A 9,963-nucleotide genomic window follows, 5' to 3' on the forward strand; every position below is an offset into this window, starting at 1 on the left:
AGCCCTTTTAATATTTACTGCACATCTCTGGTATGACTGACTGATTTCTCCTTCGTGATGCTATGGGAGCACAGGGTGGAAGAGATAACTGTCTTCTGCTGCCTCCCGCATTGTGACAGGGTAACAAGCATGGAAGCATGTCTTCCTAAGGCTGATTCTTTTCTATTTTTCTTTCTGAGACATAATCTTCTGTAGCCCAGGCTGGTCTTGGACCACATTGTATAGCTGAAGATGACCTTGGACTTGAGAGGCCTCTGCAAGTACTGGGACTGTGGCTTTCTTAGGAGTCCTGAGAAGCCTCTGAAGGCTGGCCTGTCTTCATTAGTAATAAGGGTATCCACAAGGACAGCACATTACAGAGAAAAGCCTTTCCACTGTGAGCTCACCAAGCACCGTTTTCATCAACTCAGATCATTTGTCCCTGTGTTTTAGAGTCATCTATCATGATTGGGACTGCCAAGAACCCTTTCACATTGCATCCCCTCACCCTGTTTTCATTCATTCCTCTTTAGTTTCTGTCTCTCACTTTTGTTTTTTGAAGACAGGATCTGTGTGGCTCAGATTGGCGTTGGCCTTGCTATGTAGGCTGACTTTGAACTCCTGCTTATTCTTTCTCCACCTCCTAGCTGCTAGGATTACACACAGCTTCTACTTGCATCTGTTCCGTCTGCCTTTGCTTCCTTCTCCAGCCATCTCTTTAGTTGTCTGTCGCACCTGCTGTGCGGCCTGCATCCGAGAATGTAGCGAGGTGGTCGGGATAGATGACACAGAGACCAGTCGGTTGCTTTAAGAAAAACTTTATGCTTCCCAAGTCAGCTTAGGAGGAGATTCCAAGTCCGCTTAGGAGAGAGAAGTCTCAGGAGAAGTCTCTCCAAGAAAAAACGCTTCCCTTTTTAGGGACTTCTGCCATCCATCTACATACAATTCTTTCCAGACTTCTCACCCTCCTGGCTGGTGGTTTAATCTCCGGCCCCAGAATCGGGGAGACACAGCAGGGGAACAGGAAGAGGCATCTAGCCGTAGGGGGTGTGAAAGTCATGGTATCTCAGTGAGCGAGCCCTTATCTGAGCCCTATCAAGAGCTTTAGCACTGAATTGTTTTCAGTAAACATTACACAGCTGCCTGCTCCCAGGCCGAAGGGGAAGTGGGTTTCTGCTCAAAGTCTGGTGTCCCCACAGTTGTCTTCCTCCTCTGGAGCTTGGGGTGGTTTCTGGTCTATGTGAACCTCTTCATCCAATATGCCCTCTTTTGAGGTTTGCTTTTAAATTTGTATTTTATTATTATGTGGTAGATATGAATGAATGTGCATCTACGTGTGTGTGTGTGTGTGTGTGTGTGTGTGTGTGTGTGTGTGTGTGTAGGGGTGTACACACAAGTATGTACCAGTGGCCATGGCACCTGAAAAAAGACACCAGAAGCTGGAGTTGCAGGTTGTTGTGAGCTGCTATTGTGAGTACCGAGAAGTGAGCCCTGGTCCGCTGCAGAGGCAGCGACATCGCTTAAAAAATGGAGCCATTTCTCCAGCTCCATCATTTTTTTTTATTTTTGAGACTGAGTCTCACATTATACATATCCCAGGCTGGCCTGGATCTCACTGTGTAGGTCAGCCCAGCCTCAATCTCTTGGCCATTTTCCCATCTCAACTTCCCTGAGTGTTTCGTATGACAGGCCTGAGCCATCACTTTTAGATGTAGCCCATGGTTTACACAGCTTGGAGAGGGCACAAATATACATGAGAAACCAGAGATACCTCAGGAAGGGGCTTCAGTGTCCCACAAAGTCTGGAAATAAGTCTCAAGCTCAACTGGACTTTCTCCTCAGCTCCAGAGGTCTTTAGATGTGCCAGGCTCATAATAAGGCCCCTCTCTGCCCAGAAAGACCCCTAGAAGCATTGTTGGCCATGAATTGGATTCTCTGCTCCCACCTCACCAGAAACCAGTTAGGGCTATATCCCCACTTTAGATTCACATGCTGAGTGATAGCAGCAATTTGAACCTCTGTTGTATTTAAGGCCAAATTCTTTCCTTAAAAGACATCTGTTGATTTGTATGTGCTCATACACTTGCAAATGTGTGCCACAGTGCATGTGTGGAGGTTGGAGGACAACTCCCAGGGGTCAGTTCTCTCCTCCTACTAAGTGGGCTCCTAAGAACTGAACACAGGTCTTTAGTCTTGGCAGCAGCAAACTGTTACCAGCTGAACCATCTCACCAGCCTCTGAGGCCAAATTCTTAAGCCATTAATTCATCCATTTCTATGGAACTAAAATTGCCTAGGTCCTTCCTGCATTTGTGTTGTTATTAAACCCTGGGCTGTAAAGGTACTATATAAGTGTCTTACCGCTGAGCGGCTATGCAGCTCACCTTCTGTGTTAAATGCATCTAGCATTTGCAAGGAGACAACTCCTGTCCCCTTTTTCTGTCAGGAAGCAAGGCTGAACTGAGGTACTGTGCAGTTTTCAAGGGTCAAGTAGAGAATCAGGATTTCTAGAGTCCAGGTTGTTGGAGGGTGACAATCCAGAAACTTTTCCAAGCCCTCGAAAGATGCATACCCATTTCCCTGGAGCTCCAGACTTCTTGAACAGACGTCACTTTGGCTATTGAGGTAGCCAACCAAATGGTAAACTGGGGTCTCCATAACAGCCTCTAGAAGTCAGCTCTGTCCCACCCATTTTAACTGGTAGTTCTTACAACCTCCCTAAGTGGCAGCTCTCACAGCCTCATCCTCCAGGCTCTGCTTTGGGATTTGTCTTCTGAGCTTGTGTATCTTGCCTTGGTTTTGGTTGCGTTTTTTGATCCGTCTTCTGTCAGGTAGCATCAATTTTGTTTTGTCTTTGTTGAACTAGGATCTTTTTTCCTTTTTTAAAATTTAAATTAGAAACAACCTTGTTTTACATGTCAATCCCAGTTCCCTTTCCCTCCCCTCCTGCCCCCCACCGACCCACTATCCCATCCCTTTCTGCTCCCCTGGGAGGGTGAGGCCTTTCATGGGGGATCTTCAAAGTCTGTCACATCATTTGGCTCAGGGCCTAGGCCCTCCCCCATGTGTCTAGGCTGAGAGAGTATCCCTCTATGTGGAGTGAGCTCCCAAAGTTCATTCGTATGCTAGGGATAAATACTGATCCACTGCCAGAGGCCCCATAGATTGCCCAGGCCTCCTAACTGACATCCTCATTCAGCATTTTCCCTGAACTAGGAATTTTTAAGCAAGTCCCCAGCCCACACTCTCTGAAGGTTTCTGCTTCTCAGTCCCTCTGTATAGTGCTGCACAAGTGGCTGACCTTTTTGTACAGGGCACCATTCTTGGTAGCCTCCGTGTGTTCTATTCCTGTTACTGGCGCCAAGCCCAGGGTTTCCTTCAGCAGAGGGCTTTCCCTGTTGTTAGGACACAGGGCTAATGTCATCCATTTCCATTTAGTGCTGTCCTCTAGGAAGTCTTCTCTTCCCTGCAGTCTAGCCATACCATGTAGAGCTTAAGCTTCCTCTCCAGCAACAGAAGAGGGACTTTCTAGGTAAACTGTGAACACTTCCTGAGTCTCTGAAGTCTGTCTTGGAGCAAACAGATGGCAGGAGTTTTCAGAAAGTGGGAGAAGGGGTTGGTGTCCACTCTATTCCTTTTCTTTCACTCGAAGAGCTTTTTGTAATGTTATCAATCGTAATCATTAGAGACTAGAGACCTGATCATTCTGATCTTAGGGAATACCCACAGGAAGGCACACAGTGAACACAAAATAGTAGCCGTGCACCAGCACTTTCTAGGCTTGTGATTATGTAAAGGAAGAGTATAAATAAACTGATGAGGTCACTTTAAAGCTGGATCTTGGAAAAGGAATAGAAGTGATTTCCCCAGTGGAGAGCAGCATGAGGTTGTGACCTCCCTGCCACCACCACAAACCTGTGCCTGTCAGCCAGATGACAGGGGCACAGAATGCTCCAAGGGAAGAGAGCTATGGGCAAAGGGTAGAGCAGGAAGCCGCTCAGTGGTCAGAAGCTCAGAAATTATGGAAATGAATTGATAGCAACGTAACTGTTTCTTACAGGCTGGACATGATGGTTGTGATCCTGAATTAGAGTACATCATAGAGAGTGGGGAAGCACATGAAACTGCTCCCTTTCTCAAGGATACATAAGCCTCTTAGCAATGGCTGCATGGAGGGAGATACTTGAGTAGCATAGCTGCATGTCAGTCACCCATGCTCCTGGAAATACACCTGGACAAACTAATTGGTGCACAACAAAACCTCCTGCCTTCTTCCAGTACCCAGTTCTATTCTTTTTTTTCCAGTTTTTACTTAGGTTTTATTCATAATCATAAACTTAACTCTGCAATCTAGCTAGACTTGGAAGGGAATGAGGAAAATATGCAACCCACAGAATTTCATTGAGAGCAGAGATTACAGGGCATTGCGAGCAGATGGGGTGGAGGCGAGATGCTCTCCTGAGCTACAGACAGGATGGTCTGGTGGGTAAGAAGCCCTCAAGTCAAAAGAATTAGAGTTGCCCACAGTCGGAAATGGTGATCTTCTCGCTGGTCTTGCCGTTCCTGGACCTGAAACGCTCCATGGAGTCCACAATGTTCATGCCTTCGTTTACCTTCCCAAACACCACATGTTTGCCATCCAACCACTCAGTCTTGGCCATGCAGTAAAAAACCGAGAACCATTTGTGTTTGGTCCAGCATTTGCCATGGACAAGATGCCAGGACCTGTGTGCTTCAGGATGATGTTCTCATCCTCAAACTTCTCTCCGTAGATGGACCTGCCGTCAGTGCCATTATGGTGTGTGAAGTCACCACCCTGGCACATGAATCCTGGGATAGTTCTGTGAGAGGAGGAACCCTTATATCCAAATCCTTTCTCTCCAGTGCTCAGAGCGTGAAATTTTTCTGCTGTCTTTGGAACTTTGTTTGCAAATAGCTCGAAGGAGACATAGCCCAAGGGCTTGCCATCCGCTGTGATGTTGAAGAACACGGTGGGGTTGGCCATGGCTACAGGAAGGGGCGACAGGGGACAGTGGCATCTGCAAAGTCCCCAGCTCTATTCTTGTAGCAGTATCAAACTTGCTGAAGAAATTATTGAGTCTCTTTTTCACAGATGCACTCAGAATTCAAGAAATTATGCAATTTGTTAAAGCTATCTCTCTGATAAGGAGCTGAATGGTATTGCAACCCTGGCCTTGCTTCCAAAGCTCACCTCCTTCTGCTTCCAGGATTTTGGTGTCTGCCACTTCTATCTTCTCTATGGCCTATAGACAGTGTAGTTTCCCCCAGATTGCATATGCATGTTAATAAGACTCTTGTGTCTAAGAGAACACATTTGAACAAGTTCTTGTAAGAAGCCCATTTATAAAAATGAAAGCCTCACAAAATCCAGGATAATGCAAATGGGCCTTAGGGACAAAGGCATATATTTTGATATACCTGGTCTTCTTTTCTCTCCTAACTCTATCCAAAATTCTTTGGGAAAGTACATGGAAGGTGGTCTTGTACAGCCAAAACAATAAAGTAGATGAGGTAGTAAAAAAAGGAGTGCAGAGACAACCCAGTGGGTGTTTAACCACAATGTATGTCACTCCCCATATACACAATTAGAAACATGCCTACCTCAACCAAATACATGGATAACTGTCAGTCATAGGCAACTACTAATCCAGATATAATGACATCACATGGACATAGCCCTTCTTCCTCTAGTTCAGTTACAATAAAATGTGGCTTCTTGTAATCTTGCAGTCTCTGATAAATGTAGATTCCACCAATGGATTAACATGTAGCATATAGAAATAAATTCCCTTCCAGGGAAGGAGAAGTCCCACATTGATCCATCACTAGATCTGAGAACATACCCTTTCACATAGATCGGGATAATGGAAACAAAGCACATATATATGAAAAGCCATGGAGTCCTTTGCTTATTATTTTCTTACTTAACCAGGCTGTAGTTAGGCCAGGATTATGCTCAAAACGAGGTTCTTAAATTTGGACATGTGTTTGAACTTCCCACATGGCTAGAGGGGTCTGCAGAATGCACCAGTACACTCCTTTCATACTCCTGCACTAAGAGATTTGACTTAATTAACAAGGCTTCTAGCAACCCAAGATCTAATCACTAGAATTCAACGTACCATCAGGAAAAACAGGGTTATCAAAAGAATTCAGTTTGTTGTGCCCCATAACTTTAGAGTATTTACTAAAAGGGGCTTATAATTGCCAATCCTTCTGTCCCTTAGAGAGTTGTACCTCTCTCCTATGACTCAGGAGTGTCTTTCCTAAGGACCTGTGAGACATTCCTTGGAACCTAATTGTCAGGAACAATAGGGACTCTGTCTCTCTGTCCCTGTGTTGGTAGGATAGAAATCTAATTGCCAGGCAGCATGCACATTTGGCCTAATCACATTCATATTGATCAGTCCTCTGTAATTTTTTTTACTTCCTTGATGCTATTGCACCCCACCTTGCTTCCTCTTGTATCTTCCCATTCTCCCACTCATCTTTGTGCAAATGGAAACAAAGCTCAGCTCCTTCCTTTATTATCAGTAGTTAGCGAATAAACTCTGTTTACAACACTTGTCTGACTTTGTCTAGCTTTGACACCACTAAAACCACAGATTTCTAGTCCTACACTCAGTGTTTCTAATGTTGGAAATCCAGGGTTAGGCTAGGAAACTCCTGTTCAGAACAATTCACAGGAATTACTACCCTGGATGGTCAATTATGATCCTGATTCATCAGATGTGATTTTCTATTGACAAAAATACTCCGTCTTTATTTGAATGCCTATTGGTTTCATGTTGGGAGATCTCCCAGTAACAAGTATTAGTAACATGTAGTGAAAATCTTGTTGTGGTCTTCTTTCTTTTGTCCAGTGCTGGGACCAGAATTCCTTGTCTTGGACCTGCCAAGCAAGTGCCCTACCACTGTTGCAGCTTCTGTTTCTTAGCACTCTGTCTAGGGGTGCAGCTCATTCTCTGCCATTCTGCTCAAGATCCTCTCAATCAGAGACCCAGTAGGAAATAGTAAGCTGAACTCAATACTGCTGCTTTGGTTTGTTTTTATTTGTTCATGGCGCTGAGGAATGGAAGCTGGTAAGAGCATGACTACTGGACTACATGCCCAGCTCCAGGGATTCTGAGTTCCAGGAACAATAAATAACTGCATCACTGCCATGTGTTTCAAAATGTCAACCCCCTCCCCATCAATGGAGGCTAGAGGATTTCTATCTCTACCAGTTCCATGTATTTACTGTTTGTAATTTGCCATGCCTCATTTCTGGATTGGTTCTTTGCTTTGCAACCAAATGTAATGAGCTCATGTTTTGGTGAGCGCAAAGACAAAACAAACAATAAAGCACACAAGGCATTAAAGAGTGGAGAAAGATTTATTACTTAAAGCAGCATGGCTTTGGGACTGACCTGACTGCACCAATGGAGAATGAAGAAATGACAGGGCACGTACTGAAAAGCTGGGATTGGGTGGGCCTTGCACTCTGATGGAGACCCAGCAGCAACAACGAGGAGGCCCATTAGCTAATCTCTGTAGGGTAGCAGTCTCAGGCTACCCCCCATCAGCATCATTCCTATGGGTCTGAGGCATTGGGGTCCTTCACATGACTGTACTAGTGTCATTACTCATTCACACAGGGGACACGTTTCCCCACACATGGGAGTTTATCCCAAAGCACTGGCTTCTTTGAACAAAGGAATGAGGTTTTAGGGAGCCTATAGAGTCAAATGGGAAAGCACTTTAGTGTGGGCAGTATTTGTGGACATGCTTGGTAAAGGAGCAGAGACCCAGGTACGCTGTTTAAGATCATCACTTAAGATGGGAAGGTACAAATTTTAGACATAGCTCAAGTTCACAAAGTGTTAAAAGGGTAAAAAACGGGGAAGAGGAATACCTCTGTGAATTTTCAGTTTTTATCATAAAGTTTTAGCTGAAAATAAAGGAAAGGATACTTTGTGTATATGAGTACAGGTGCACGTGTGTGTGTGTGTGTGTGTGTGTGTGTGTGTGTGTGTGTGTGTGTGTGTGTGTGTGCATTCATATGTGTACCTGGGAAACCCAGAAGGCAAAATTTGGATATTACTCCTTAGGAGTCCTCCACCTCAGTTTTTGAGATTGACTCTCTTGCTGTTCTGAAACTTATCAATTAGACTAGGCTGCTTGACCACTGAGTCCTAGGAATCCACCTGCCTCTACTTACCCAGCACTGGGATTACAAATGCACTGTGCTGAGTTTGGCATTTTGATACAGTCTCTGTGGACTCACCTCCTTGTGCTTGCAAAGCAAGCATTTTAACCAGAGAGTCGTCTCACCAGCCCAGAAAGGATACTTTGAAAGTAGATTAATATAGCTTACCTCTAACGCTATCTGATTTCTGATTTGTGGCTAACATTTTTTTTTTGGTTTTTATGAGACAGGGTTTCTCTCTATTGTTTTGGAGGCTGTCGGTCCAGCCCGGCCTCGAACTCACAGAGATCCGCCTGCCTCTGCCTCCCGAGTGCTGGGATTAAAGGCGTGCGCCACCACCGCCTTTAATGGTTTATCATCTAATTTTTGTTGTTGGGCTTTTTTTTTTTTGGTATTTGTTTTGTTTCATCTGTGACCTGGAAAACACTAGCTTCAAAGTTGTGGCAATCCTCCTTCCAAATGTTAGGTTTACGGTTGTAAGACACCACATCCAGTTAGAATATGGTGTTATAATATGTGAACATGATGGCATTTGTTTACTTCCTTGGTTCCTGGAAATCACTAGGTAGCCTCAGCTGACCTGGAGATTAAGGCGACTGTCCTGTTTCAACCTCCTCAGTACTGGGATTTCAGGAACATACCACCATGCCTAAGACAGGTTTTACTCTAATCTTATCAATTTAACAATGAGAAGGCCAATTCCTAGAAAAGGGATTCTGGGTAGACTATCTAGCAAGCACATTTTACTAAGAACCTCCATCCTCTCCATCTTTCTGCCCTTCAAGTTACTGCCCGTCCTTTCACTTTGCTTCACCATCCTGGCCATTCTGCAGCCACTACTCCTATGACAAATCCCTTTAGAGAATTTGTAACCTGCTTGCGTCTGACATCAGTCATCATCATCACTTCTGGGTTCTGTCGATCACCTTTCAGTAAATTGCAGATATGACTATTTTTGACGGCAGATCTGATTTTCTGCTGTATTCTGGCTGAAGGAGGGGTCCCTAAATGCTTGACAGAAGACAGACACTACATGAATTTCACTGGAGAAGTATGCTGAAAACATATTTTTCAAAAGATTGTGATCAAATTAGAGCCTTGCAGCTCTTTTGAATTGCTCCCACCTGGGCAAATTCAGTAGGTTCGAAAGCAAATCTCCTAACCATCTGGCATAACTAAGTAAGGACCAGTAAGGTCCACGTAGTAGTTGAATTTGTGTGGGTGTTTTATCTCCCTAACCAGAGATGCTGAGGGAAAAATTATAGGCAATTTCATTTTGTCTGTGCATTGTCTTAGGTAAATGTTTTACCATTCCTAAGGGGGACAACTCTTCAAAGAATGACAGTAGCCAAAAACAAGTGGATTAATATAGAAATGGTAATGGCTGTTATGTTTCAAGTGTGTTCTTGTCCATTCATTTAGAGTTATGCATATCCTCTTTTCTGTGGAAGGGAAAATCCTCCCTCTCAGGGAACTTTAGCTCACTTTAGCCAAATTCCTTTCCCATGATGCATCACCTCCACTTCTTTCCCTGGGAATGGCGGTATAATTTCCCGAGGCAACTCGGTTGGATACTAGGGGATCTGGTACAAATCCTATTTTCATGTCCCGCTTCTTCTGACGTTGTGCATATCAAGGCCTGACGTGGGTGGTCCTCCGGTGCTTCGACTGCACCCTGAGGCCATCCAGGAAAAGACTACAACTCCCAGGATGCCCATCCGCCTCGCCCCGCCCCGATTCCCCTCCCCCAGCTAGAAAACGAGTATCACAGAGAAG

General features: G+C 44.7%; 1 pseudogene; it reads right to left on the reverse strand.

Moving 5' to 3' along the window:
* Nucleotides 1-4,489: 4,489 nt before the first annotated feature.
* Nucleotides 4,490-4,983, reverse strand: LOC101839350 (annotated as a pseudogene).
* Nucleotides 4,984-9,963: the final 4,980 nt, after the last annotated feature.

The sequence above is a fragment of the Mesocricetus auratus genome, unplaced genomic scaffold, assembly GCF_017639785.1.
Source record: "Mesocricetus auratus isolate SY011 unplaced genomic scaffold, BCM_Maur_2.0 Super-Scaffold_100003, whole genome shotgun sequence".
NCBI classification, from domain to species: domain Eukaryota; kingdom Metazoa; phylum Chordata; class Mammalia; order Rodentia; family Cricetidae; genus Mesocricetus; species Mesocricetus auratus.